This window comes from Pelodiscus sinensis, chromosome 12 (assembly GCF_049634645.1).
Source record: "Pelodiscus sinensis isolate JC-2024 chromosome 12, ASM4963464v1, whole genome shotgun sequence".
Classification (NCBI taxonomy): domain Eukaryota; kingdom Metazoa; phylum Chordata; order Testudines; family Trionychidae; genus Pelodiscus; species Pelodiscus sinensis.
Window position 1 is genome coordinate 39,391,288 of NC_134722.1, and position 23,416 is coordinate 39,414,703.

The following is a 23,416-nucleotide window of genomic DNA, read 5'->3' on the forward strand; positions in this document are numbered from 1 at the left end:
GGATGGCGGGCCTCATGCGAGTGTCCCTTCTGCGCAGGGCAGGGGCGAGCCACTCGCAGAGCTCCAGGAAGGTGTCCCTCCTCATCCTGAAGTTCTGGGTCCACTGTCGGTCCTCCCAGCTAACTAAGTTAGTTCGAATTAGCGCTGTAGTGTAGACGTACCCAGGTGGAGTGCACCTTCAGACGGCTGAGGGCCAGATTCCGTTGTCTGCTCAGCCGTCTCGACATGGGCAAGCAGAACATCGCGGAGGTTGTGCCTGCAGGTTGCATGCTGCACAACATAGTGGAGCGGAAGGGGAAGGCCTTCCTCCCGGGATGGATGGCAGGCGAGGGCCGGGCGTTCGAGCAGCCCTGCACAGCCGCCATCCGGCAGGCACACCGGGAGGCCCTGAAGGAGATGTTCTACCAAGCCCTACACTAGGATCACTTCAGTCTGGCGTCCACATTTCCCTCCCATCCCCAACCCTTTCCTCCCCACCTTCCATCACCTCCCAATACACACTAAACAGCTTTTCGTTTAACCAAGAATAAACTGTATTTTTATTTACAATAGGGAAGAAGGCTGGGCAGTGGGAGGGGGCTCTGAACTGCGAGGGGGCAGGGGAGGAGGAAGGGGCTCTGAAGTAGGAGGGGGAGTTAGTGCTGGGAGGAGCCTCTACGGGTGCGGAGGCTTCGGCGCCCTTCAGCCCTGGTTGGGAGGCAGCATGGGGAAGTTGGGCAGGAGGGGGCGTGGCAATGGCAGCAGGAAGGGTGGCAGGAGGGGGCATGAGCACGGCAGGGAGGACAGCAGGGTAGGGCAAGGCCATGCCATAGTGGATGGCATGGCCAATGTGCGACATGAGCGGTCGCACCACTGGAGGAACTGGCCCCACGTTGGCTGCCACCTCTCCATGTCAGCCCGCAGCTTGCTGCTGACCGCGTCCTCCATCCACTCCATGGCCTGGACATGATGCTGGAGGAGCTGGTTGCGCTGCCTGGCCTGCCAGACTGGTGCCTGGGTCGTTGGTGCCACCACCACAGAGCTGGAGGGTCCCTCACTCCTGGCAGGTCCTGCTGCAGACAATACAGAAAACGGCGAGGCAGTCAGTTAGCCCTGGCCACAGTACCCCTGAGCCCCGGGCCCTCCTCCATGAGCCTCACATTACACCACACCACAACAGTGGCTTGGGCCCAATCAGTCCCTTGTGTGTGTTCACGTAAGGACTAGCTCAAAATCCTGGGGGAGTGAAGTGATCCTCCGTGGATTGTAACTCCTGTCTGTGAGCATTTGCCATGGTGCTGTAGTCATGTTTGAGTGCACGCCCCCACATTGCATGGGAGAATGTGCGGCAGACGAGGTCTGGGTTCTCAGACTACTGTCATTGATTTCCTTGGAGATGCAACCAGGGTTACTGGGGAGTGAACTGTCCCTGCAGCAAGACTCAGTGACCCAGAGGCCCAGCTCCCCCAGGTCCCCCTCCCCCCAGCCCTCAGACAAGTAGTCCCCCCGCAGTGGGGGACTTCCCTCGGGGCAGCAGAGGGTCTGGGAGCAGCCAAGGGGCTCCATGGGGGCCGCTCACAGGGCTGGCTCGCTGCACTTTTCCCAGGAGCAGCTGCTGTGTCACAAGGGCAGGCATAGCTGCGTGCTGTCTATGTGTGGCACCCTTCGGGATGTGTGGGGTGTGGCCTTCGCCCTTAGGGCTTGGCTGCTTCCAGCCGGCATCCCTCCCTCCTTCCCCCAGGCAGGACATGTGTGAGCAGCAGGGTCCCAGGCGTGCCCTGAAGCTGCCTGACATGTACATACGCCACACAGTCAGGCTGCACGTGTTGCGTACTGCTGCACGGTGTGCAGCTTGAACTGCCTGACTGATTCCCTCTCTCCCTGCTCAGGAACCCACCTCCCCCACCCTTGCAAGTGAGAACTGGAGGATCCATTGCTGGGCTTGGACGAGGCCCGGGAGACGTCCCCGCTGCTGGGCACTGGCTTGACGTGGAGGGTGATGGTGCGGTCCTCTCCGTCATCCTCAGAGCTGGTGATCAGGTTGCCCTCCTCCCCCCTGCCTGACCACCAGGATGTGCGGTCCAGTGTTGACCACCAGTGACAGCCCTTGGACTGCTGCCTCCCCCAGGATGGAATGCAGCCAGTCGCAGAGGTGGCAGGTGTCGGCTCCTGCCCCCTCGCCCTCAGTGGCCCTGACATAGCCCAACCACAGCTCTTTAACCTTGGCTCAGATCTGTTCCAGGGTCCAAGCCGGATGTCCCTTGTCGGCCAGCACCCGGGCCGTGTGGCCGAAGATGTCCTCATTGCGGTGATGGGACCAGGGGTTGCGGAGGGCTTCCTCTTCTGCCCACAGGTGCAGAAGGGCCTTGACCTCAGTCCCGGGCCAGCATGGGCACACCGCTTGGTGCCCCTCCCTGGCTGCTGGGAGCCCTGGGGTGGGATGGGGGTGCAAGCTCACGGGGTGGCTGGGTGGCAGACATGCCTGCAGAGCTGCAATGCAGAGCTGTGTGGTAGAGCTGCCCTCTGTTGTTGCTGCTGCTATGTGGCCTCTGTAGGCTGCGTGTCTTTAAAGGGTTGTCTGGCAGCCAGGAAGTAGCGAGCTGTCAATGCGTGTACAGAGCGTCGAAACAACCACCTGTGTTTTTCTTCCTGGGAGGCCAGTTCTTGTGCAAAAACTTCGCTTTCTGTCCACACTGCCCTCTTGCACAAGAACACTTGAGCAAGAAGGCTTCTTCTTCATACGGCACATCAGAGCTCTTGCGCAAGAAGCTCTCTCTTCCAATGCTGTACTGTAAATGTACTTGCACAAGAACGTGTGTGCAGTATTGATGCTCTGCAAGTTTTTGCTCAAGAAGGGTTGTTCTTGCGCAAGAAGCCTGCAGTGTTGACAGAGCCTGGGGCTGTGTCTACACTGGCATCCCTTCCGGAAAAGGGATGCTAATGTAGCACTTCGGAATAGGCAAATCCGCGGTGGATTTAAATATCCCCCACGGCATTTACATTAACATGGCTGCCGCTTTTTTCCGTCTTGGGGAAAAGCCGGAGAAAAGCGCCAGTCTAGACGTTATTCTCTGGAAAATAAAGCCTTTTCCGGAGGATTTCTTATTCCTACTTGAAAGTATCCAAAGCATCCTTGAGTTATGCATATTTGTATCCATAAGACAATTTCATAAAGCACGGGGGTGGATCCATCACAGAGTGTCTACTGGGTGACAACACATTTAAGTTAAACCAGTGCAACATTAATCTGTATAGACAAAGCCTAATCAGAGAGTCAGCTCAAGGTACAGGACATAGCTATATTGATCCACTCCTCAGAAGATTGCTAAATAGTCGAGGAAGGAATGTTTGAGACATTCTCCTGTCTCACCAAGTATCAACCCCCTGTGGTTGTTGTCTCCTCAGGTTGTTCCCTCAACAAAGCCATAGTACTTTCATCAGACTGGAAATGCAAAGAGAGGGGAAAGGATGACTATGTTCATCCATGGGGATTATGGGAGGTCTGGTTACAAGGGAATACTCTCCTGGCTTTTTAACAAGCCCAAAGCTTGTCCCTAAAGGGGTGTTTGGGTGTGGCGTGATGGATATATAAAGGCTTGTGAAGTGCCTGTGGATGTCATCTGTGTTATAATGGCCTGAGTTATTGTAATCCGTCTGCAAAGTGGAGCAGCAGCAACCAGGAGGGTTCAATATCTGGAGGTTCCTTTCCATTGATCCCCACCCAATTACCTGGGAAATTCACACGGCGCCTCTGGGAGGCAATGCTTTCCCACTCGCAAGCACAGAGGCTGTCTAGACTGCACCCCTATTCTGTAAAAGGGATGCAGATTAGACACAGCGCAATTGCAAATGAAGCGTGGATTTAAATCTTCCCCGCTTCATTTCCATGAACATGGCTGTTGCTTTTTTCCGGCTCGGGGCTTTGCCTGCAAAAAGCGCCAGTCTAGTCGGGGATTTTTCGGAAAATAAAGCCTTTTCTGAAAGGTCCCTTATCCCTGATTTTAAGAGGAATAAGGGATCTTTCGGAAAAGGCTTTATTTTCCGAAAGATCATAGAATCATAGAACTGGAAGAGACCTCAGAAGGTCATCAAGTCCGGCCCCCTGCTCTAGGCAGGACCAATTCCAACTAAATCAACCCAGCCAGGGCTTTGTCAAGCCAAGACTTAAACACCTCTAGGGATGGAGACTCCACTACTTCCCTAGGTAACCCATTCCAGTGCTTCACCACCCTCCTAGTGAAATAGTTTTTCTTAATATCCAACCTGGACCTCTGCCACCACAACTTGAGACCATTGCTCCTTGTTCTGCCATCTGTCACTACTGAGAACAGCCTCTCTCCATCCTCTTTGGAACCTCCCTTCAGGTAGTTGAAGGCTGCCACCCCAGACAGCTATTGCTCTTCGCTTCTGGAGACAAAACAGACCCAAGTCCCTCAGCCTCTCCTCATAAGTCATATGCTCCAGCCCCCTAATCATTTTGGTTGCCCTCCGCTGGACCCTCTCCAATGTGTCCACATTCTTTTTGTAGTGGGGGGCCCAGAGCCGAATAAAGGGGAATAATCACTTCCCTGGATCTGCTGGCAATGCTCCTCTTAATGCAAGCTAATATGCCATTAGCCTTCTTGGCTACAAGGGCACACTGTTGACTCTCATCCAGCTTCTCATCCACTGTAACCCCCAGGTCCCTTTCTGCAGAACTACTACTTAACCGGTTGGTCCCCAGCTTGTAACTATGCTTGGGATTCTTCCGTCCCAAGTGCAGGACTCTGCACTTGTCCTTGTTGAACCTCATCAGATTTCTTGGGGCCCAATCCTCCAATTTGTCAAAGTCATTCTGGACCCTATCTCTGCCCTTAAGCGTATCTACCTCTCCCCCCAGCTTAGTGTCATCTGCAAACTTGTTGAGGGTGCAATCCATCCCCTCATCCAGATTATTAATAAAGATATTGAACAAAACCGGTCCTAGAACCGAACCTTGGGGCACTCCGCTAGAAACCGACCGCCATCCTGACATCGAGCCATTGATCGCTACCCACTGGGCCCGGCCTTCTAGCCATCTTTCTATCCATCTTACCGTCCATTTATCCAATCCACAATCCCTTAACTTGCTGGCAAGAATATTGTGGGAGATCGTATCAAAAGCCTTGCTCAAGTCAAGGTATATAAGGGTATGTCTACACTACCCTCCTAATTCGAACTAGGAGGGTAATGTAGGCATACTGCACTTGCAAATGAAGCCTGGGATTTGAATTTCCCGGGCTTCATTTGCATAAAGCCGGCCGGCGCCATTTTTAAATGCCGGCAGTTCGAACCCCGTGCCGCGCGGCTACATGCGGCACGGAGTAGCTCGTTCGGATTAGGCTTCCTAATCCGAACTAGCTGTACTCCTCATTCCACAAGGAGTACAGCTAGTTCGGATTAGGAAGCCTAATCCGAACTAGCTACTCCGTGCCGTGTGTAGCCGCGTGGCACAGGGTTCGAACTGCCGGCATTTAAAAATGGCGCCGGCCGGCTTTATGCAAATGAAGCCCGGGAAATTCAAATCCCGGGCTTCATTTGCAACTGCGGATGACTACATTACCCCCGCTAGTTCGAACTAGCAGGGTAGTGTAGACATACCCTAACATCCACTGACTTTCCCATGTCCACAGAGCCAGTTACCTCATCATAGAAGCTAATCAGATTGGTCAGGCACGACTTTCCCTTTGTGAGTCCAAGCTGACTATTTCTAATCACTTTTCTCTCTTGCAGGTGCCTCAAAATGGATTCCTTAAGGATCCCTTCCATGATTTTTCCAGGAACCGAGGTAAGACCGACCGACCTATAGTTCCCTGGATCGTCCTTCTTCCCTTTTTTGAAGATGGACACTACATTTGCCTTTTTCCAATCATCCAGGATTTCTTCCGATCGCCACGAATTTTCAAAGATAATAGCCAAAGGCTCCTGAATGACATTTGCCAACTCCCTCAGTACCCTTGGATGCACTAAGTCCGGACCCATGGATTTATGTACGTTTAGCTTTTCTAAATAGTTCCTAACCTGTTCTTTACCCACCACGGGCTGTCCATCTTCATCCCATCTTGTGTCACTTAGCGCAGAAGTCCAGGAGCCGACCTTGTCCGTGAACACAGAGGCAAAGAACGCATTGAGTACTTTAGCTTTCCCCACATCATCTGTCACTAGGTTACCTCCTTCATCCGTTAGGGGCCGTCTAGACTGGCACTTTTTTCCGGCAAAGCTCCGAGCCGGAAAAAAGCGGCAGCCATGTTTATGCAAATGAAGCGGGGGGGATTTAAACTCCGCTTCATTTGCAATTGCGATGTGTCTAATTTGCATCCCTTTTACGGAAAAGGGATGCAGTCTAGACACAGCCAGAGTGTAGAAAGGAAACTGTTAATAAAAGAGAGGGTAGTAACTTGCCATTTATTTGTGGTGTTTTCCCAAACAGAGTTCATAAACATAAACCACGAGGACCAGTCCCACCCGAAATGTGTTGGGCAGTGTCCTGTTCTTCTCAGATTCGTAAGTCCAGCAATGAAAATATTCCCTTCCCATGCCCAACCCTTCTCTGCACCCCACTCTCATTCCCTTCCCAGGCCCAACCCTTCTCTGCACCCCACTCTCAGTATCATTATTCAGAGTCATCTGAAGAAGTGGGCTGTGCCCACGAAAGCTCATGATATCAGTTATATGTTTTGCTAGTCTATAAAGTGCTACTAGTCCAGTTTTTGTTTTTTTGCTGCTCTCCTTTCTTCCTTTGGTCAGATCCTGAACTCGACCATCTCATGATCACTGCTGCCCATTTTACCACCCACATCTACTTCCCCTACTAGTTCCTCCCTGTTTGTGAGCAGCAGGTCAAGCTGAGTCATCTGAAGAAGTAGGCTGTGCCCACAAAAACTCATGATGCCATCTATATGTTTTGTTAGTGCTACCAGACCAGTTTTTGTTTTTTAAGTTTATCCTGTACAGACTAACTCAGCTACCCCCTGAGGTTTCAGAAAAGCAGACTTTGACTCCCTCAGAAACTGATGGGCAGGATCCCCTGGGACACTAACATAAAGGGGAAAAGAATGCAGAAGAACTATTTGTATTTTAAAGAAGCATTACTGAAGGCACAGGACCAAACCATCCTGATTGCACAGCAAGAAAAACAAATATGGCAGGTGACCAGCTTGGTTTAGCAGAAAATCCTTGACAAGTTAAAACACAAAAAGGAAACTGACAAGAAGTGGAAACGTGGACAGATGACTAGGGAGGAGTATAAATATATAGCTCGAGTATGCAAGGGTATAATCAAGAAGGCCAAAATGCAATTGGAATTGCAACTAGCAAGGGATGTGAAGGATAACAAGAAAGGTTTCTACAGGCATGTTAACAAGACGAGAGTGGTCAGGAAGGGTGTGGGACCATTACTGGATGAGGGAAGTAACCTACTAACAGATTATGTGGGAAAAGCGGAAGTACTCAATGCTTTTTTGCCCGTCTTCACAGACACGGTCAGCTCCCAGACTAATGCACTAGGCAACGCAGTATGGGGAGGAGATGGTCAGCCCTCAGTAGAGAAAGAAGAGGTTAAGAAATATTTAGAAAAGTTGGACATACACAAATCCACAGACCAGATCTAATGCATCCACAGACCAAATCTCCCTCTAATGCGCTGAGGGAATGGGCTGATGTGATTGCAGCGCCATTGGCCATTATCTTTGAAAACTCGTGGAGATTGGGAGAGGTCCTGGATGATGGGAAAGGCAAATGCAGTGCCCATTTTTAAAAAAGGGAAGAAAGAGAATCCAGAGAATCTGCTTCACCTCAGTCTATGGAAAAGTCATGGAAGGGATCCTCAAGGAATCCACTTTGGAGCACTGGGAAGAGAGGAAAGTGATCAGAAATAGTCAACATGGGTCCATCTTGGGCAAGTCATGCCTGACCAAACTGATTGCTTTCTATCATGAGATAATGGGCTCTGTGGACATAGGGAAGGTGGTGGATGTGGTATACCTAGACTTTAGCAACATTTTTTATATGGTCTCCTCGTGTATTCTTACCAGCAAGTTAAGGAAGTATGGATTGAGTGAATGGACTGTAAGGTGAATAGAAAGTTGGCTATATTGTTGGGCTCATTGAGTATTGATTGCCAATGTCTGGTTGGTGTGATGTCTAGTTTGTGATCGGTAATAAGTGGAGTGCCCCAGGGGTAGGTTCTGGGACCAGTTTTGATCAACATCTTTATTAATGACCTGGATTAGGGGAGAGATTGTACCTTCAGCAAGTTCGCAGATGATATAAGCTAGGGGAAGAGATAGAGACGTTGGAGGGTAGGGAGAGGGTCCAGAGTGACCTAGACAGATTAGAGGATTAGGCCAAAAGAAATCTGATGAGGTTCAACAAGGACAAGTGCAGAGTCCTGCACCTGGGACAGATGAATCCCAAGCATTGATACAGGCTGGGGACCGACTGGCTAAGTAGTAGTTCTGCAGAAAAGGACCTAAGGACCTGGGAGTTACAGTGGATGAGAAGCTGGATATGAGTCAACAGTGTGCCCTTGTAGCCAAGAAGGCTAATGGCATATTAGGTTGCATTAGGAGAAGAATTGCCAGAGATCTAGAGAAGTGATTATTCCCCTTTATTCGGCTCTGGTGAGGACACATCTGGAGTATTGTGTCCAGTTCTGGGTCCCCAATACAGAAAGGATGTGGACACTTTGGAGAGGGTCCAGCAGACGGCAACAAAAATGATTAAGTGGCTGGGGTGCATGACTTGTTAGGAAAGACTGAGGGATTTGGGCTTATTTAGTCTACAGAAGAGAAGAGTGAGGTGGTATTGGATTGCAGCCTTCAGCTACGTGAAGGGAGGTTCCAAAGAGGATGGAGAGAGGCTGTTCTCAGTGGTGACAGATGAGAGGACAGGAAGCAATGATCTCAGGTTGCTGTAGGGGAGGTCTAAGAACATAAGAACATCAGAACGGCCGTACTGGGTCAGACCAAAGGTCCATCTAGCCCAGTAGCCTGTCTGCCGACAGTGGCCAACACCAGGTGCCCCAGAGAGGGTGGACCGAAGACAATGATCAAGCGATTTGTCTCCTGCCATCCTTCTCTAGCCTCTGACAAACAGAAGCCAGGGACACCATTTCTATCCCCTGGCTAATAGCCTTTATGGACCTAACCTCCATGAAATTATCTAGCTTCTCTTTAAACTTTGTTATAGTCCTAGTCTTCACAACCACCTCTGGCAAGGAGTTCCACAGGTTGACAACGCGCTGTGTGAAGAAGAACTTTCTTTTATTAGTTTAAAACCTGCTACCCATTAACTTCATTTGGGGTACGTCTAAACTACATGCCTCCGTTGACGGAGGCATGTAGATTAGTGTATTCGAAAAAGGGAAATGAAGCCGTGATTAAAATAATCACGGGTTCATTTAAATTTAAATGGCTACCCCGCTCTGCCGACAAACAGCTGATCAGCTGTTTGTCGGCTGATTGGGGCAGTCTGGACGCGCCGCGGTCACAAGGAAACCTTTCTTGATCGGCGCAGGTATGCCTCGTGAAACCAGGTTTACCTGCGCCGATCAAGAAAGGCTTCCTTGTGACCGCGGCGCGTCCAGACTGCCCTGATCAGCTGACAAACAGCTGATAGCTGTTTGTCGGCAGAGCGGGGCAGCCATTTAAATTTAAATGAACCCACGATTATTTTAATCGCGGCTTCATTTCCCTTTGTCGATCTGTCTAATCTACATGCCTCCGTCGACGGAGGCATGTAGTCTAGACACACCCTTGGTGTCCTCTAGTTCTTCTATTATGGGAACTAATACATAACTTTTCATTATTCACCCTCTCCACACCACTCATGATTTTATATACCTCTATCATATCCCCCCTAAGTCTCCTCTTTTCTAAACTGAAAAGTCCCAGTCGCTTTAACCTCTCTTCATATGGGACCTGTTCCAAACCCCTAATCATTTTAGTTGCCCTTTTCTGAAGCCTTTCTAAGGCCAAAATATCTTTTTTGAGGTGAGGAGACCACATCTGTACACGGTATTCAAGATGTGGGCGTACCATAGTTTTATACAGGGCCAGTAAGATATTCTGGGTCTTATTTTCTATCTCTTTTGTAATAATTCCTAACATCTTATCTGCCTTTTTGACTACCGCTGCACACTGTGCAGAAGTTTTCAGAGAACTATCCATGATAACGCCAAGATCTCTTTCCTGATTTGTCGTAGCCAAATTACCCCCATCATACTGTACGTATAGTTGGGGTTATTTTTTCCAGCGTTCATTACTTTACACTTATCCTCATTAAATTTCATTTGCCGTTTTGTTGTCCAATCACTCAGTTTGGTGAGATCTTTTTAAAGTTCTTCAGTCTGCTTCTGTCGTAGACAGTTTTGTATCATCCGCAAACTTTACCACCTCAATGCTTACCCCTTTCTCCAGATCATTTATGAATAAGTTGAACAGGATTGGTCCCAGGACTGACCCTTGGGGGACACCACTAGTTACCCCTTTCCATTTTGAAAATTTACCATTTATTCCTACCCTTTGTTTCCTGTCTTTTAACCAGTTCTCAATCCATGAAAGGACCTTCCCTCTTATCCCATGACAATGTAATTTACACAAGAGCCTTTGGTGAGGGACCTTGTCAAAGGCTTTTTGAAAATACAAGTATACTATATCTACTGGATCCCCCTTGTCTGCATGTTTGTTAACCCCTTCAAAGAACTCCTGGAATGAGGTGTAACAGGTAATTCAAACTAAGGACTTAGTTTGAATTACCGTTTAACTGCCGCGTGTAGCCGTGGGCAGTTAGTCTGGACTAGTGGCATTTAAAAATGTCGGCAGGACGGGAACATGCAAATAAAGCCCGGGATATTTAAACCCCAGGCTTCATTTACAAGTTTGAATGCCTACATTAGCCTCCCTAGTTCGAACTAGGTGGCTAGTGTAGACATACCCTAATAGATTAGTAAGACATGATATCCCTTTACAGAAACCATGTTGATTTTTGTCCAACAAATTATGTTCTTCTACGTGCCTGAAAATTTTATTCTTTATTATCATTTCGATTAATTTGCCCGGTACTGAAGTTAGATTTACTGGTCTGTAATTGCCAGGATCACCTCTAGAGCCCTTTTTAAATATTGGTGTCATGTTAGCTACCTTCCAGGTCTAGGTTTGATATTAGGAAAAACTGGTTGCAAACAGGTCTACCCAGGAAAACTCCAATTATAGGAAGATTGCCTGGATGATATCTGATCTGATAGACCACTTGTGAGTAAGGAATGTTCTACTGAGGCTGTCTGCCAGGCCATTCTGCAGGCCTGGGAGGTAGCAGGCCTCGAGGTGAATGGAATAGGCTAAGCAGAAGTCCCAAAGATGCAGGGCTTCCTGACAGAGAGGGAATGACCTCGCTCCTACCTGTATATGTAGAACATGGTGGTAGTGTTGACTCATCACCGTGATGCACTGTCCCTGCATTTAGGGGCAGAAGGCTTAGCAGGCTAGTCTCAAAGCTGTGAGTTCTTCGACACTGATATTGAGATTGGAATCTGATTGATCCCATAGGCCTTGAATTCTGAGGTTTCCCTACTCAAGGTTTGATGCTTCCGTCACTAGCATCATTGTAGGTGACGGGGATGGTGGCAGTGGGAGGTTTGAAAGGGACTCTTTTGCACACTACACAAGGGTCCAGCCGCCAGTACAGAGTGTTCAGGACATTGTTGACAATACTCAGCATCAGATCCAGTTTGTCCTGCTTGGGATGATAGGTCAAAGCATGTTAAGTTTGTAGTGCCCTGAGTCGTAGCCGTTCATGTCTGATCACATAAGAGCATGATGCCATGTGTCCCAGTAGGAAGAGACGTACTCTTGACATTGTGGTTGGGTACTGGATAAGAGATTTGATATTGAGGAGAAGACTCAGTGACCAGAATATATCTAGAGACAATTGCATGTGGCTTGTAGTTACTCCCTGGAGTGGCCCTTCAGCAGCCAGTCATCTAGGTACAGATAGACCTGGACTCCTCTTTTGCATAAGAAGGCTTTTACCATTGACATGCAGTTGGTGAAAACTTGTGGGGCTGTCAACTGTCTGAAAGAGAGGACTAGAACCTGATAATGGTTCTCCCCCTCTTGCCTGTCACTCCCTCTCTGCGCTCCTCTGTCTCCATGCACGCTCGTCCAGGCCCTACCCCCTGGGTGTGTATGTCACTGCCCCGCTCTCCTTCGCCTCCCGCTGTGACGCTCCGCTGACTTCTGCACCACTCAGCTGGGCCACTGCGTGGGAGCAAGCAGCACAAGCGGCCATTTGGGCCCCACACTCCCCATGCAGCACCCCCATGCTGCAAGGGGAGCGCGGACCCCAAACGGCCGCTTGCTCACATGTGGCGGCCTGGCTGAAGTCAGCTGAGCACCACGGTGGGAGGCAACAGCGCTGCCCAGAGGGAACAGCCAGTGTTTCAGCATTACAGAGTCACAGACATTGGTCTACTATATATATGATATGGCTACCCTCAACAAAAAAATGGCAACAAAAATGATGAGAGCTTTGGAACAGGTCCCATATGAAGAAAGATGAAAAAGACTTGGAATTTTCAGCTCAGAAAAGAGGAGGCTAAGGAGGAGGCTATGATAGAGGTCTATAAAATCATGACTGGTGAGGAAAAAGCAAATAAGGAAAAGTGATTTACTTATTCCCACAATATAAGAATTAGGGGTCACCAAATGATATTAATAGGAAGCAGGAAACAAACAAACAAAAGGAAGTTTTTCTTCACTCAGTGCACAGTTAACCTGTGGAATTCCTTGCGAGAGGATGTGGTGAAGCCTAGGACTTTAACAGGATTCAAAAAAGAGCCAGATAGATTCATGTAGGTTAGGTCCATCAATGGCTATTAGCCAGGGTGGGTAGGAATGGTTTCCCTAGCCTGTGTCTGGAAATGGATGACAGGAAAGGGATCATGTGAGGATTACCTGTTGTTTTCCCTCCCTCTGGGACATCTGGTATTGGCCACTGTCGGCAGACAGGATACTAGGCTAGATGGACCTTTGGTCAGACCCAGTACGGCCATTCTTATGTACCTTAGAGGGGCGCTCTGGTGCAAGGCTGACCAGCATTGGGTTTTTTGACTCCACTACCTTCTCTACTGGCAAGTTCACATTATGGGCCACACAGAAGAGGAGATCTTGATAGGTCTTATGGTCAATGGGTAGAGGGCCTATAACAGTGAAGATGACGCTGGTGGTGGTAAGGGGTCAGGCTGGAATTGAACTTGCTCCTGGGCTATGCCAACGCAGGTGTTTGGCAGGAGCTCTGAACCATGGTGGATTATTTATGGCACTGGAACTGCCCCAATTTCTGTGTTGTTCTGCAGTAGTCTGGCATCCATGGCTTCTGGAGGTCATGAGGTTTGTGATCCTCTTGGCGATCTAGAATGGTGATGGTTGAAACCACTGATCTAGAGTACCTGGAAGCCGTGCCCTGGGTCTGGTGATCCAGTATCCAGAAGGGTCATTGTGTGAGTAGGGGCCACTGTGGATGCCAAGGCACTTGCTTCTCTACAGGCTCACCTGACTTCTACTGGAGGAGATTGACTTGGAGCTGGAGGGTAGAGGACCATGGGAGTACTGAGGAGCGGGGGGCTTGCACTGGGAAGAAGGTGGTGCTGGAAAGAGTTGCCGGGATGAAGGTGATGACTATGCTGGCTAAGGTGTGAGCACAAATGATGCCATGTTGTCAGTACCAAGGTGCTGGCTGCCAGTTCACAGTGACAAGGCACTGGTCAAGGGATCATGGTGCCGTGCCCCAATCGGGGATCTAGGTCTGTCCCTCCGTTCTGGTGCTGGGGAAGGGAATTCAGCATCTCCACTGGACTCTGATTCTCAGGGAGACACTGTGTACCAGACTTGACTGTGTCTGTGTTGTCGCTGGCCCTTATGCACTGACACCTTCTTGTGCTGAGGGCTCATGAGAGAGGCGTGTCTTGTCCAGAGAGCACCCTCTATCCACCTTATGGCATCTTTGCAGCACTGGAGATGTAGAGCAGTGCTGAGAGGCTGATGTGCCTGTCAGTGCCTGAGGGCTCTGTGCTGAGAGTCTCTACACAAGAGTCCTTTCTCGGTGCTGTTTCCCAGAACACAGCCGGTGCGCTGTGAATCAAGCTTGCACCTGGTGCCTGACAGGCCACAGCTGCAGGTCTAAGAGCAGCTTCCAGGAAGAACTGTTTAAGCCTGAGTTCATTCTCTTTTCTTGTATGGGGCTTGAGCCCTTTGCAGAACTTACAACAGTCAGATTGGGGCTCTTTCCCCAAACGCCTCAGGCATGCAGTATGAGGATCACTGTTTGCACAGACGTCCTTGTTCTCGCCCATCCTCCCTGTTGAAGGAAAAGGTCTGGGTAGGAATCGTTGAATTGAGGAAGTAAATGAATGGTTGCGCAGGTGGTGTTGGACAGAGGGTTATTGTTTCTTCTGCAATGGGACTATGTTCTGGGCACAAGGATTGTTAGGAAGAGATGGGATCCACCTAAACAAGAGAGGAAAAAACATAATTGTGGGCAGGTTTGCACACCTAGTGAGGAGGGCTTTAAACTAGGTTCGCTGGGGGACATGACCCTGTGGTGAGGAAGTCAGATACCAGGAAGAAACACAAGAAAGAACGAGCAACATCCCTGATTTGGATGGAGAAGGTAGGGAGATCAACTGGTCATCTAAGGTGTTTGTACACAAATGTGAGAAGCCTGGGAAACAAACAGAAAGAATTAGAAGCCTTGGCCCAATCAAAGAAATATGATTTGATTACAATAATGGAGACTTGGTGCGATGACTCGCATGACTGGAGCGCTGTCATGGAAGGGTATAGACTGCTCAGGAAGAAAAGGCAGGGGAGAAAAGGAGGAGGAGTTGCACTATAGGTAACAGAGCAGTATGATTGCTCAGAGCTCCAGTATATAGAGGGAGAAAAGACTATTGAGTCTATGGGTTAAGTTTAGAGGTGGAAGCAACAGGGGTGATGTTGTAGCTGGTGTCTGCTATAGACCACCAGATCAGGTGGATGAGGTAGATGAGGCTTTCTTTGGACAACTGAGAGAAGCTTCCAGATCACAGGCTCTGGCTCTCATGGGGGACTTTAATCACCCTGACATCTGTTGGGAGACCAATACTGCAGTACACAGACAATCCTGGAAGTTTTTGGAGAATGTTGGGGACAACTTCCTGGTACAAATGCTGAAAGAACCGACCAGGGGCCATGCACAGTTTGACCTGCTGCTCACAGACAGGGAGGAACTAGTAAGGGAAGAAGAGGTGGGTGACAACCTGGGAAGCAGTGATCATGAGATGGTAGATTTCAGGATCCTGACCAAAGGAAGAAAGGAGTGTAGCAAAATACACACCCTGGACTTCAGAAAAGCAGACATTGATTCTTTCAGAGAACTGATGAGCAGGATTCCCTGGGATGCTTACATGAAGGGGAAAGGAGTCTAGGAGAGCTGGCAGTATTTTAAAGAAGCCTTATTAAAGGCGCAGGGAGAAGCCATCACGATGCGCAGCAAGAAAAGCAAATATGGTAGATGACCAGATTGGCTTATTCAGGAAATTCTTGGTGAGCTTAAACACAAAAAGGAAACTTACAAAAAGTGGAAAATTGGACAGATGACTAGGGAGGAGTATAACTTCAATATATTGCTCGAGAATGCAGGGGAGTTATCAGGAACTGCAGCTAGCAAGGGATGTGAAGGGTAACAAGAAAGGTTTCTACAGGCATGTTAGCAATGAGAGGGTGATCAGAGAGGGTGTGGGGCCCTTACTGGATGAGGGAAGTACCCTAGTGACAGAAAAGCTGTCTTTGCCGCTGTCTTCACAGACAAGGTCACTAGGCAATGCAGTATGGGAAGGAGGTAGACAGCCCTTGGCAAGGAAAAAACAAGTTAAGAACTATTTAGAAAAGCTAAACAAACAAAAATCCCTGGTCCCAGATTTACAGCATCTGAGGGTACTGAGGGAGTTATCAAATGTCATTGTGGAGCCTTGCCCATTATCTTTGAAAACTCGTGGAGCTTGGGAGAGATCTTGGATGATTGGAAAAATGCAAATATAGTGCCCATCTTTAAAAAAGGGAAGAAGGACAATCCAGGGGACTACAGACCCGTCGGCCTTACCTCAGTCTCCAGAAAAATCATGGAGGGGATCCTCAAGGAATCCATTTTGAAGCACTTGGAAAGGGGAAAGTGATCAGGAATAGTCAACATGGATTCATGATGGGCAGCTCATGCCTGACCGATGAGATTAGCTCTGTGGATATGGCAAAGTCAGTGGATGTGATATACCTTGACTTTAGCAAAGCTTTTGATACGGTCTCCCACAATATTCTTGCCAGCAAGTTAAGGAAATATGGATTGGATAAATGGACTGTAAGAAGGATAGAAAGCTGGCTAGACTACCAGGCCCAGCGGGTAGTGATCAACGGCTCGATGTCAGGTTGGCGGTCAGTTTCTAGCGGAGTGCCCCAAGGATCTGTTCTAGGACTGGTTTTGTTCAACATCTTTATTAATGACGTGGATGAGGGGATGGATTGCACCCTCAGCAAGTTTGCAGCTGACACTAAGCTAGGGAGAGAGGTAGATACGCAGGAGGGCAGGGAAGAATCCCAAGCATTGATGCAGGCTGGGGACTGAATGGCTAAGTAGCAGTTCTGCAGAAAAGGACTTGGGGATTATAGTGGATAAGAAGCTGGATATGAGTCAATAGTGTGTCCTTGTATCCAAGAAGGCAAATGGCAGATGAGGGTGCATTAGGAGGAGCATTGCCAGCAGATCCAGAGTAGTGGTTGATTTAGTTGGGATTGGTCCTGCCTTGGGCAGGGGGCTGAACTTGATGACCTCCTGAGGTCTCTGCCAGCTCTATGATTCTAAATGATGCACGAAGCCACAGCATTGCAGAGGTGAGCCACCAGCAGGAAAGGTGAGAGAGCATTGGTCTTCCCCTAAGATGCAAGAGGGCTGGAGGATCTATGGTGTTCACAAGAACAGCAGTGAAATCAGTTTTCAGTACATGGGGCTATCAAAGCTCGCTAGAGAGACAAGGATTCATGCATGGTACAGTGAAGCCTTTGTTATCCAGCACTCTGCTAATCAGAAAACTTTGTTAACCGGCATTGCCCCCAGCCACAATACTGTCACATCTTTAGGCGCACAGCCCTGGCTTGGTTTACCATGAATGGCTTAACAATTTTTTATTTAAGAAGTACTAATCATCTTTAACTCAAAATAGTAATGAGACCAACTGCCTCACACTACAAAACTACCAAAATTAAAAACTTGAGTTTTATTATTATTGTCCATTGGTTTTTCCTAGGTTGATGGGACCCTCAGATAACCGGAATTTTTAGGTAACCGTGACACCCTAATCTCTGAGCATGCCAGATAACACAGGGTTTACTGTAGTTGGAGATTACTGTAGGACACAAATTCAACCCCAGTGAAATGGGATAGGAAAGGGAATCAGAGTGTTTGTACCAGGGGTATTTTAACTAGCTGAGAACAGTGAGAGAAGTGCACAAAGAATGATGAAGATATAAGAAATTGAAATAATAGAATCATAGAAAGGTAGGGCTGAAAGGGACCTTGAGAAGTCAAGTTCAACTTCTGGGCTGAGGTAGGACCATATAAAACTAGACCACCTCTGACAGGTATCTAATCGATCCTTAAAACCTCAGATAATGGGAATTCCACAGCCTCCTTCCAACATCTATTCTAAAGCTTATCTACCATCATAAGAAAGTTTCTTCTAATATTTACCCTAAATGTCCCTTGTTACAGATTTAAACCCGTTACTTCTTATCCTACTTTCATTGGTCATGGAGAACAACAGATCAGTCCTTTTTCTAACAATCCCTAATATATCTGAAGACTTATCAATAGGTCCCTACCAAATTCACAGCCATGCAAAACGCGTCACAGTCAGTAAAATCTGATTCCTCACATGAAATCTGGTCTTTAGGCAGGAGCTATGCCTTTAGAGCTTGATTCCTGACCAGTAGCTGCTGTTCTCACAGAAACTGTGCAGAGGTAAAGGTAACAATACTGCAACCTGAGTAACCCTCACACAACTCCTTATTGGGTCAAGATTCTATAATTACAACTCTGTGACATTTCAGATTTAAATAGCTGAAATAATGATATTTACCATTTTAAAAATCCTGTGAAATTGTCCAAAAGGGACTATGAATTTGGAAGGGCCCCACTTATCACGTCCCCTCTAAGTCATTCCTTTCCTCTTCAGTCAGGTTTTTTAAACCTTTTTCTCATCTCTGCTGGTGTTCACTTGATTCTCCAAAATGTCCATAGTGTGGCATCTTTTCCAAAGTATGGCATCACCCAGAAATGGACTCGGTACTCGAGCTGAGGCCTCACCACAGCAGACAATTACCTCCCAAGACTTACAGACAACACTTATTGCACCCTACCATGATGTTAGCTGGTTTTTCAACTCCATCATATTGCTGACTTGGATTCAGTTAGTGATCCAGATTCTTGTCAACAATACTTCCTCCTAGCCAGTTATTCTCCATTTTGCAGTTAGGCATTTGATTTGTTCTTCCTAAGGGAAGTACTTCGCATTTATCTTTATTTAATTTCATCCTGTTTAAATCAAATCAATTCTACAACTCGACCAAGAAGTTTTGAATTCTAATTCAGTTCCTCAAAGTGCCTGTGTAACCACGGGTTGGATTTGAACCTAGAATCTCTAGAGCTCAGTATAGGAGCCTCTACTCTCTGAGCTAAAAGCCAGCTGGCTCCTAGCCTATGCTGTAAAGGTCTCTTGTTCTTAACCTGTTGCTGTGGTCTAGGTGCAACTGCACTGGTCAGTGAACCACTCTAGGGCTATGTCTTCACTTGCCGCTTCTTGCGCAAGTAATATGCAAATGAGGCTAAGCGTGGAATATTGCCAAGCCTCATTTGCATACCTAATGAGCCACCATTTTTTTCAGAAGAGGCTCTTTGGATTGGCCATAAATCCTGCATCTTGCAGAGTCCAAAGAATGACTGCCAGTTGAAGGAGGTGTTCTTCCCGCTGTTGGCTATAAATGATCACGTCATCAAAGTAGGTGGCAGCGTACTCAATATGGGGTCTCAGCAGGCAGTCCATCATACAATGTAACGTCGCAGGAGCTCCATGGAGGTCGAAGGGTATCCGGACAAAGTGGAACAGTCTGGATGAGGGGGTAAAGGCCATCTTCTCCTGGGAATCTGGCTCCAGTGGGATTTGCCAATACCCTTTGGTCAAATTGAGCATTATGATATAGTTAGCCGTTCCCAAGCGGTCCAGACATTCTTCGGTTCGGAGTATCGGGTAGGCATTGAATTGGAGATGGAATTTACCTTCCAGAAATCGATGCAGAATCGTACTCTTCCATCAATTTCAGCACCAGCACGATGGAACTTCGCCACTCACTTTTCGATCGCTCAATTACCCCGAGTTCTAGCATTGCTCGGACTTCCCTTTCTACCACCTCTCTCATTTGTCGGGGAAGGGACCGGTTAATCTCTCAGATTACCTGGCCTGGCATGGTCTAAATTACATGAGATACCACCGTGGTAAAGGTCTTTCAAAATGCCTCCAGCAGTTGATGCGTTTGCTTTTGCAGAACCTCGGTCAGCGTATCTTCCAGCCATGGGGTTTCTTCTTCATTTAGGTCAGGCACCTGGGGCCCTAGAGCAGGTTCCAGTGGGCATGGGGTAATCAGTAGTGCCTCACTCTCCTTTCACGGTTTTAGGAGGTTCATGTGATATATTTGCTTTTTTTTCCAGTCTGGTTTGTGCACTTCTTGCTGTGTGATCTCATAGGGCCCTTGCCATCGCACAAGGATTTTAGATTCCTCAAAGAGGAGGAGAATAAGCACTTGGTCCCCCAGCTCAAAAGTTCTTTCTTGGGCTCCCTGGTTATAGTATCACCGCTGGGTCGCTAGAGCTGCCTGGAAGTTCTCACACGCTAACGTCCCTGTCCGGGCAAGTTGCTCCTGCAACCTCCCTTCAGGGACATGTACTGGAGGAGCCACTGAGGGGGTGCTTTCCCAGGTCTCCCTCATTAAGTCCAACACCTCCCGAGGATGACAACCATAGAGGAGCTCGAAAGGGGAGAACTGCGTTGATGACTATGGCACTTCCCGGACAGCTAACAACAAGGGAGGAAACAATTGGTCCCACTGCTGCAGTTCGGTTGGGGAAAATTTTCACAACATCCCCTTTAGAGTGCGATTAAATCACTCAACTAAGCCATCTGTCTGTGGGTGGTACACTGAAGGATGGAGATTGCAGATGCCCAGGAGTGCATAGACCTGCCGAAGCAAACAGGAGGTAAAATTTGTCCCTTGATCCGTGAGCAATTCTGGGGGAAGGCCCACCCTGGCAAAAACCTTTACTAATTCAGCGGCAATAGTGCGGGCCATTGTACTCAATGGCGGGATAGCCTCTGGGAAACGGGTTGCATAGTCTACCAGAACCAGAATGTATTTGAATCCTGCCTTGCTCCTCTGGCATGGGCCTACCAGGTGCAGCACAATGTGTTCAGATGGGGTACTGACTACTGGCATAGGTACCAGCGGGGCCCGTGGAACCCCGTGGTTAACACCTAACTGGCACTCTGGACATGACTGGAAGTAGTCCTTTACTTCCTGGTAAACACCTGGCCAGAAAAACCAGGACAGCACCCATTCCAGGGTCTTGTCTTGGCCCAGGTGTCTGGCAGCGGGGATGTTGTGTGTGAGTCCCAGGACGGCTTACCGGTGGCAACAAGGGACGACTAATTGGGACCCAACTTCTCAGATCTGTGGGTCTCGGTCCATCTGATACAAGTGGTCAGATACCATCTCAAAATGGAGCCACTGCTCGGCTGCCTGGGAATCAGTGACAGCCCCGTTGACGTGGGCCACTTGATCGTAGGCAAACCATAATGATGGGTCCTCTCGCTGGTCTTGGGGAAAGTCAACCAGGCAAGTAGGCCCCAAGTCCTCCCTAAAGGGGCCCTCAGGTTGGCTCGGACCCGCAGGTCCTTCCATTTCTTCTACTTCTTCTTCCCTACCTGCAGTGAGCCGTATGCCTGAGATGGCCGACAACCTCCGGCTGACCTGACTGTCTGTAGGGGCATACTGTGTGGCTGGGGACTGGAGACTGATTCTGTGGATAAGATCAGTAAACCTCGGCCAGTCTTGGGGCCGAGTGGGGCCCACTCCCACCACCATTTCCTCGGTTACGCTGTCTACACCTCCCCCACTGTATTTTGAGACCATTGCTCCTTGTTCTGCCATTCATCACTACTGTGAACAGCCTTTCTCCATCCTCTTTGAAACCTCCCTTCAGGAAGTTGAAGGCTGCCATCAAATCAGCCCTCATTCTTCTCTTCTGCAGACCAAACAAACCCAACTCCCTCAGTCTCTCCTCATAGGTCATGCGCTCCACCCCCTAATCATTTTGGTTGCCATCCGCTGGACCCTCTCCAATGCATCCACATCCTTTCTATACTGGGGGGCCCAGAACTGGACACAATACTCCTAATGTGGCCTCACCAGACCTGAATAAAGGGGAATAATCACTTCTCTGGATCTGCTGGCAATGCTCCTCCTAATACACCCTAATATGTCATTAACCCTCTTGGCTACAAGGGAACACTGTTGACTCATATCCAGCTTCTCATCCACTGTAACCCCCAGGTCCTTTTCTGCTGAACTGCTACTTAGCTATTCAGTCCTCAGCCTGTATCAATGCTTGGGATTCTTCCGTCCCAAGTGCAAGACTCTATACTTGTCCTTGGTGAACCTCATCAGATTTCTTTTGGCCCAATCCTCTAATCTGTCTAGGTCACTCTGGACCCTATCTCTGCCCTTCAGCGTATCTCCCTCTCCCCCTAGCTTAGTGTCATCTGCAAACTTGCTGAGGGTGCAATCCATCCCCTCATCCACGTCATTAATAAAGATGTTGAACAAAACCAGTCCTAGAACAGATCCTTGGGGCACTCCTCTAGAAACTGACCGCCAACCAGACATCGTTGGGCCCGACAGTCTAGCCAGCCTTTTATCCATCTTACAGTCCATTTATCCAGTTCATATTCCCTTAACTTGCTGACAAGAATATTGTGGGAGACCATATCAAAAGCTTTGCTAAAGTCAAGGGCTGTGTCTAGACTGGCAAGTTTTTCCACAGAAGCAGCTGCTTTTGCGGAAAAACTTGCCAGCTGTCTACACTGGCCACTTGAATTTCCGCAAGAACACTGACGATCTCATGTAAGAAATCAGTGCTTCTTGTGGAAATACTATGCTGCTCCAGTTCGGGCAAAAGCTTTTGCGCAAAAGGGCCAGTGTAGACAGCTCAGATTTGTTTTGCGCAAAAAAGCCCCGATCGTGAACATGGCGATCGGGGCTTTTTTTGTGCAAAAGCGCATCTAGATTGGCATTAGAAGTGCCAAGAAGCACGTATAGAAGTGCTTTTGCGGAAAAGCGTCCATGTCAATCTAGACGCTCTTTTCCGCAAATGCTTTTAATGGAAAACTTTTCCGTTAAAAGCATTTGCGGAAATTCATGCCAGTCTAGACGTAGCCAAGGTGTATCACATCCACTGACTTGCCCTTTGTGAGTCCATGTTGACTATTCCTGATCACTTTCCCCTCTTCCAAGTGCTTCAATCCTCTCCATGATTCTTCCAGGGACTGAGGTACGGTTGACTGGTCTGTAGTTCCCTGGATTGTCCTTCTTCCCTTTTTTAAAGATGGGCACTACCTTTGCCTTTTTCCAATGATCCAGGATCTCTCCCGATCTCCATGAGTTTTCAAAGATAATGGCCAAAGGCCCTGCAATGACATTTGCCAACTCCCTCAGTACCCTCGGATGCATGAAATCTGGGCCCATGGATTTGTGTATGTTTAGCTTTTCTAAATAGTTCCTAACCTCTTCTTTCCCCACCGAGGCCTGTCGATCTTCATCCCATCTTGCGTCACTTAGTGCATTAGTCCGGGAGCCCACCTTGTCCGTGAGTACAGAGGCAAAGAAAGCAAGAAGTACCTCAGCTTTCCCCACATCATTTGTCATTAGGTTACCTCCTTCATCAAGTAAGGGCCCCACACCCTCTCTGATCACCCTCTGATTGCTAACGTGTCTGTAGAAACCTTTCTTGTTATCCTTCACATCCCTTGCTAGCTGCAATTCCAATTGTGCTTTTGCCTTTCTGATAACTCCCTTGCATTCTCGAGCAATATATTTATACTCTTCCCTCATCATTAGTCCAAGTTTCCACTTCTTGTAAACTTCCTTTTTGTGTTTAAGCTCACCAAGGATGTCCCCGGTAAGCCAATCTGGTCACCTACCATATTTGTTTTTCTTGCGGCGCATTGGGATGGTTTCTTCCTGTGCCTTTAATAAGGCTTCTTTAGAATACTGCAAGCTCTCCTGGA

The 23,416-nt window shown here is 48.3% G+C and overlaps 1 protein-coding gene across 4 annotated transcripts in view; it reads left to right on the forward strand.

The window, feature by feature from the left end:
* Nucleotides 1-23,416, forward strand: part of B3GNT9 (UDP-GlcNAc:betaGal beta-1,3-N-acetylglucosaminyltransferase 9) — a 48,454-nt gene that overhangs the window by 13,058 nt on the left and 11,980 nt on the right. The window contains exon 2 of one of the 4 annotated variants that reach the window (XM_075940360.1): nt 18,969-19,078. The exons of 2 other annotated variants lie outside the window; for them this stretch is intronic. The gene's annotated coding sequence lies outside the window, so the exon portion shown is untranslated. Of the gene's footprint in view, nt 1-18,965; nt 19,079-23,416 lie in introns of all 4 variants that reach the window. One more of the 4 variants, XM_075940359.1, reaches the window with a different exon arrangement.